Source organism: Carlito syrichta, unplaced genomic scaffold (genome assembly GCF_000164805.1).
Source record: "Carlito syrichta isolate Samal-C Ts95f unplaced genomic scaffold, Tarsius_syrichta-2.0.1 Scaffold289400, whole genome shotgun sequence".
NCBI lineage: Eukaryota > Metazoa > Chordata > Mammalia > Primates > Tarsiidae > Carlito > Carlito syrichta.
The window spans coordinates 129,750-136,143 of record NW_007233496.1 but is presented as its reverse complement, the minus strand read 5'-3'; the positions used below and the strand labels follow the sequence as shown (position 1 = coordinate 136,143).

At 51.5% G+C, this 6,394-nt stretch overlaps 2 non-coding genes across 2 annotated transcripts; both read right to left on the bottom strand.

Annotated features, from left to right (window-relative positions):
• Positions 1-5,002: 5,002 nt before the first annotated feature.
• Positions 5,003-5,074, bottom strand: TRNAE-CUC. The gene has a single exon. It is a non-coding gene; the product is annotated as a tRNA-Glu (tRNA).
• A 296-nt stretch (positions 5,075-5,370) lies between these two features.
• TRNAG-UCC lies at positions 5,371-5,442 on the bottom strand. Its single transcript has one exon. It is a non-coding gene; the product is annotated as a tRNA-Gly (tRNA).
• Positions 5,443-6,394: the final 952 nt, after the last annotated feature.

Here is a 6,394-nt window from a genome sequence, read left to right as displayed (position 1 = left end):
AGGCGTAAGCCACCGCACCTAGCTTATCTTTTTTTGTTTTTATTTTTTTAAATAATAGCCTGGTCCAGAACTCCTGACTTCAAGAAAACCTCTGGCCTCAGCCTTGCCAAGTGCCCAGACTAGATGTTTCTGTTCTAAGACTTTATTTTGCTTTCCTTGTTTCGACAACATTGATGCAATGATAATAATAATCCTTGAATACTTTGTTCCTCTGGAGAATTTGGAAGCTTTAAAAATATATCTTTTTTAAAACCACAAACAATTTCATAACTTTTTCTACAAGCTGTTCCTTGCAGGGTAAATCTGTCCTTACAGAGACCTAAATGACTTTCATGAGACAAAAGAAGAAAAGGAATCCTGGATACTTTCCCTTTCAAGTCCAGGGTCTGGTTGTATCAATATGCATTTTGTGTAAAATGGAGGTGATAAAAAATAAAAGTTAAAAAGAAAACATGGAGTGAAGTTTCTGTTGATGCTGCCATGTCTGTCCCTTGAACCAAAAATGACCAAGGAAGGGTTTGGGTTGCATATGGGAGCATCTTCTGAGATAAATGCTTCCAGTAGTATTAACATCTGTGGTAATAATAGGCCCCAGGTAGTCAAGACTGCCCTGAAGGGTTCTCTTCTGTGTTCCTGCTTCCAACTTAGGACTCATGGAGGAAGGAGGGGAAGTAGATATGTCCCCCATCACCCATCCTGTGCGATGCCCCTCTTCTAGTCAGCCTTCCTTCAGCTTCCTCTCAAGTGTACTGACTAGATGAGGGACATATCTGACTCTCCTTTCCCCTTTTCCAACCACACAGACTAACTCCCTCTCCCCCTTCTCCTTCCTCTTCCTCCCTCTCCCCTCCCCCTCCTCCTTCCTCTCTCACCTTTCTCTTCTCTTCTCTCTCGAGACTCAGGCATAGCGGCCTCGGTGGCAAGAGGCCCTGGTGACAAGAGGAGAGAGACTTCTGGCAGCGCCTTCCCACAGGTCTATTCCAGGGAGGGTCTTCCCCCATCTCACCCGTGAGGGGAGGAGTGAAGGCAGGATGGGGTGGAGGAAGTGCCCTGGACCCAATAAAGATCACCCAGTGAGAATAAGCAGTGTTCATTGAGATCTCTCCCGCCCCTGAGAGAGGCGAAGAGAAGTCAGATAAAAGGAGAGAGTCTGACGTTTCCATACAAAAGACGTTCCCATATACAACTCAAGAAGAAAAAGACGAATTCAGAAGACAGACTAGCCCACGAGTGCCATCTAGTGGATCAGAATCAAGAACAGCATCGGTGGGACGTAGACAAGTCGACCCTGCGGACCCCGGAGTCACAGCGAAATGCTCAACAGACAGCGGGTGCTTGTTGAAACGCAACACAAATTAGAGTATTGAGAAACATCAGAGCTCTGGAGTAGAGCGGCATCAGTGGCAACAGACGGTGATGACAGGAGGAGAGAGACTCGTTCTAGAAGCACTTTTTGGGGTGAGCCTTTCCCATAACCCCCCCACATGCCACTGGCCTGAGGGAAGGAGTGGGGGTAGGGGCGAAGAAGGCCCTGGACCCAATAAAGATCACCCAAATAAGAACAAGCAGTATTAATGAAGAAGGTTCTCTCCTTCTGAGACAGAGCAGGAGGAAAGAGACATTGTGTGGTGGGAAAGAGGTAAGGGTGGCTCTGATGAAAGGTTATTGGCATGCTTGAGAAAACCCAAAGCGAGCTGACTAGAAGAGAGGCACATGATGGGTGACATATCTGACTCCTCCTTTCCCCATGGTTCTTAAGTTGCAAGCAGAAACGCAGAAGAGGGAAGACTTCAGGGCAGTCTTGACCATCTGGGGACCAGTAGCAGTACCACTTCTGATGATAATACTACTACCACTGGCATTTATTTCAGAAGATAATCCCATACCCAATCGAAGAAGAAAAGACGAAGAAAAAGAATATATTAATAGAGAGAAGAGTAGTCCACGAATGCCACCTAGTGAATCAGATCAAGTACAACATCGGCTGAGGACATATAATCTATCAGACCTACTAAAATGTAGGTGGCAGATAGCTGGTTGACCCTGAAGATCCCAGGAGTTGTAGCTAAGTACGCCACTGATGACAGCCAGTGCCAAACCTGGCCAATGTTGTGGTTGACACAAGGACAGTAAAATAAAGTATTGAAATAATAACATCAGAATTCTGAAGCAGCGCCGCTTCAGCCCAAGCGTATGTCTGTGGAGACAAAAGGGCAGAAACTTGTTCTGGGAGCGTCTTCTGGGAAGGGCCTTCCCCAACCTCCATGCCTCTATCCTGTTGCCTGAGGAAGATGAAGGTGGACTGACTAGCAGAGGGGCATTTCATGTGATGAGGGACATATATGACTCCCCTCCCTTGTGGGTCCTATATTGGAAGCGGAAACACAGAGGAGAAAAGCCTTCAGAGCAGCCTTGACCTCCTGAGGTTTATTATTACTACTGATGCTAATACTACTACGAGCATTCATCTCAGAAGACAGCCCATATGCATCCCAGGGAGAAGGGAAGAAGACGAAGACTATACCAGACAGAAGAGTAGACCACAAGTGCCATCTAAAGGATCATATCAAAGTACAGCATCAATGAGTCTGACCAGCAACCTGATCAACTAACCAACCAACCATAAATTTGGTGACAGACATCTAGTCAACCCTGAAAATCCTGATAGTCGTGGCTAAGTGCACCACCAGTGGCGGTCCGTGCTGAGCTTGGCCAGATGTTTTTGTTGTTGACAAAGAAAGCCAAATAAAGTCTGGGAATAAAAACAGCAGAGCTGTGGAGCAGAGCGGTCTAGGTGGCAAGAAGCTGTGGGGATGAGAAAAGAGAGATTTATTCTGAGAGTGCCTTCTGGAAATGACCTTCTTTCACTCTCTAGTGCCTCCGAATTGAGGGGAGAAGTGGTGGCAGAGTTGGGGTTGAGGGTCCTGGATTCAGTAAAGATCACCCAAATAAGAATCAGCAATGTGTATTGAGTTTTTTCTTTTTTTCTCTCTCGGTCTCTGAGAGCTCTCTGAGAGCAAAAGAAACAGAAAGAGTGGAGAGAAAGCTACAGAAAGAGAAAGATGAGAGAGTGTGTATGTGTCAGTCTGTGTGGTGAGAAATGAGGGAAAGGAGGCTCTGATGGGAGCTCACTGGCATGCTTGAGGAAACTAAAGGAAGACCTACTAGAAGAGGGACATCACTCATGATGGGTAATGGGGGATGTATCTGACTATCCTCCTTTCCCTGGGTCCTAAGTCTGAAGCAGGAATGCAAAGAGAACGCAGCCTTGACCACCTGGGACCCATAATTACTACGAATGCTAATATTACCACTAGCATTTATTACAGAAGACAGTCCACACACCAGGGGTCCCAACCTCTGGGCCTCAGACCGGTAGGGGTTCATGGCCTTCAGGAACAGGGTCGCACAGCAAGAGGTGAGCAGCGGGCGAGCAGAGCTCTGCCTGCTGTCAGATCAGCAGCGACATTAGATTTTCAAAGGAGCGCAAACCCTACTGTGAACTGCACAAGCGAGGGATGTGCGCTCCTTATGAGAATCTAGTGCCTAATGATCCCGCCACCCGTTTGTGGAAAAATTGTCTTCCATGAAACTGGTCCCTGATGCCAAAAAGGTTAGGGACCGTTGCCATACACAAGAAGAAAGTAAGAAGAAAAAGGTGAAGATAATAGCAGACAGAAAAGTAACCCTCGAATACCATCTAGTGGATCAGATCAAGTACAGGATCAGAAGGAGATATCTGGTTGACACTGTAGACTCCGGGAGTCGGGCTAAGTGCGCCACTTAAAGAGTCGGCGGTATTTGCTGAGATATCTCTGTCTCTGTCTCTCTGTCTCTATCTCTGTCGGTTTCTCTCTGACTGTCTCTATCCACTCTCAGCAGTAGCCACGCCAAGCCACCTGCCCCGATAGGTATTCGAACATCAGCTCTGCCCCTTCCTCTAGCAACACTGGCAGGCCGTCTCGCGTCCTGGGCAGCAGAGAGAGTGCAGGGTGGGTGGAGGCGAGTCAACTTTTCTCCCGACGACGCACCCCAGGGCCCTCGACTTGACCAAAGCATCTCCTTTCAGTCGCCTGTTGGCTCCCTGTCCCATTGAGCCTCTGCTACGCATTTAACTGGAGTAGAAGCCCAGGAATAGTTGTGACCAGTGTCTGGTGGCCAGTTGCAAGCACCACTGTACCAACCAGAGTTGGCAGGCGCTACCAGAGCATGGATGGTTCAGTAGTAGAGTTCTTGCCTACCACGTGGAAGGTAGTCACGTTGCCCAGTGGCTTTGCCTCCACCTCCTCATCCTCCGGGTTCAGGCGCTGCACCCATGTGAAACCTACCTCTGCTGGTCCCCAGCCCCTCTCCAGTGACACATCCAAGACCTTCCAGGTCTCCTATCTCTTCATTACCTGCCACCTGCGCATCATACATTTCACCTCAGGGAAGGCTCCCATCCCCTCCAAAGCCACTGACACAGGTGGAGCCCAATCACGGGGCTGGGCTCAGGGTCTGCCACGCTGAAAAAACCAGAGCGCTTGCTACCAAGATCAGGGACCCCATGGCCCTCGGGCTCTGTCTGGCAGGTGGCCCAACCAGTAGGCACAGATGCCCCGGCAGAGAGAAGTGGAGAGTCAGCTTAGGACAGCCTTTCTCCCCCTTTGGGGAGAGTGGAGAGTCGGGCTTGGCTTGACTTGGCTTGGCGGCGGAGCAGCGCTGCTGGAAAGTCGTGGCCCATTCATTGGCCAGATGCCGGTGAACGTGTGTGTTTATGTGCAGCACAAGCATGTTGTGTTGTGTCTGCTGTTGGCCATGGGAGGAGAAAGGCTGTCCTGGGCGGTGGGGTTTGGGCTGAGGAAGGGTGAGGTCGAGGCGAGTGGCGAAGAGGGAAGAATCTAATGTCCCAAGATGAAAGTGAGGCCAAAAGGATGAATGGGAGGAGAGTCTCCGGAGAGGCCAGCTAAAAAGCAGGGCGAGTGAGGGTGAAGGTATTTTGAAAGGAGAGCATAAGAAATGCTTCCCTGACCGGGAATTGAACCCGGGCCGCGGCGGTGAGAGCGCCGAATCCTAACCACTAGACCATCAGGGAGTTATAGCAGCTGCACTTTCAGGCTTGTGTGTCCTGGACACAGCGACCACGTCCACTGCTGTAGAGTTCTCCTGTCACTGGTACCCTGTTCCCATGAAATACAAAAACCAGTCGCCTGCCATCCACCGCTCCTTTTATACGTCCCACCACCTGTGGCCATCCGTGTGTTCAGGCAATTCTGGTCCCGCTTGCAGCATCCTCCACAGCTTGCGCTTTTTTCCCAACACGCTTGTAGCCGCCACAGGCAAAGCTCTACAGAGACTGCGAGTCGTGGATTTGGCAAAAATCAGGCCAACTGCGTCGGCCGGGAATCGAACCCGGGTCAACTGCTTGGAAGGCAGCTATGCTCACCACTATACCACCAACGCACCGTAAGACAATGCCACTGGCTGGCTAGCACCTCCCACCAGCTCCACCAAGCCCGTTGATGCCCTGCCCAGACGCCCTGTGCGGCCCATGACTCCCTGCTGCCACGGCACCAACTAAGGCCGCCCTGAGCCCCACCTGTGCCAGGCGATCACAGCTGCCCTGTCCACCCGCCTGCCTCTGGGAGCCCGGAGCTCTCACCGCCTCGCTGGCCCTTGGGCTCGCGGCTGCACGCCCCAGTCCGCCAAGGCCCTGCTCCACCAGAGCCCTGGGGACCACATCCCGCACGCAGCACAATCACTCAAACGTCTGGGCCCCGGCACAGTGTGTTGTGGAGAACCCATTAGGACAACAACTTAGGAATGGTCACTTAGGTGCTGTGGGCACAGGTGGGGGAAGGCCGCTCTGCTCCAGAGAATGCCTTGCCCATGACGAGAAAGAGAAGAGGACCACAGGAGTCGGGACCGAGAGGGATGAGTTGTCCAAGGGAGCCAAGAAGGCCAAGGGAGTGGGCAGGCCAGTCACAAGATGGTGCCCTGCCACTGTTTGGAGCGCAAAGGAAGAAGAATGGCTGTAGGGCGCCACAGACTGGGTCCCAGAAGGGACCGCGGGGACTGAGGCGCAGCCAAAAGTGACAGCGATCTCCCCGTGACAGGCAGGAATACTCATCACTATACTAACCAAGACTCCGGAAACAGTTTCTGGGGGCATCATCCTCACCTCGACCTCAGACACCTAGCCTTACCCAACCCAGATGTATGGCATATGCCAGGTCCCTAATTCCCACATTGCAACCTCACCGCCGTCTCACTACCTTGCTGGTGTCGCCAACGTCGACCCACTGTGACACCGAACAAACCACACTCTGACCCTACCCAGACCAGGAGCCTGACCACGACCATGACTCACGGGCCTGGGACCTCCAGGGCACCCTCCCCGCTGACTCCCACGCGG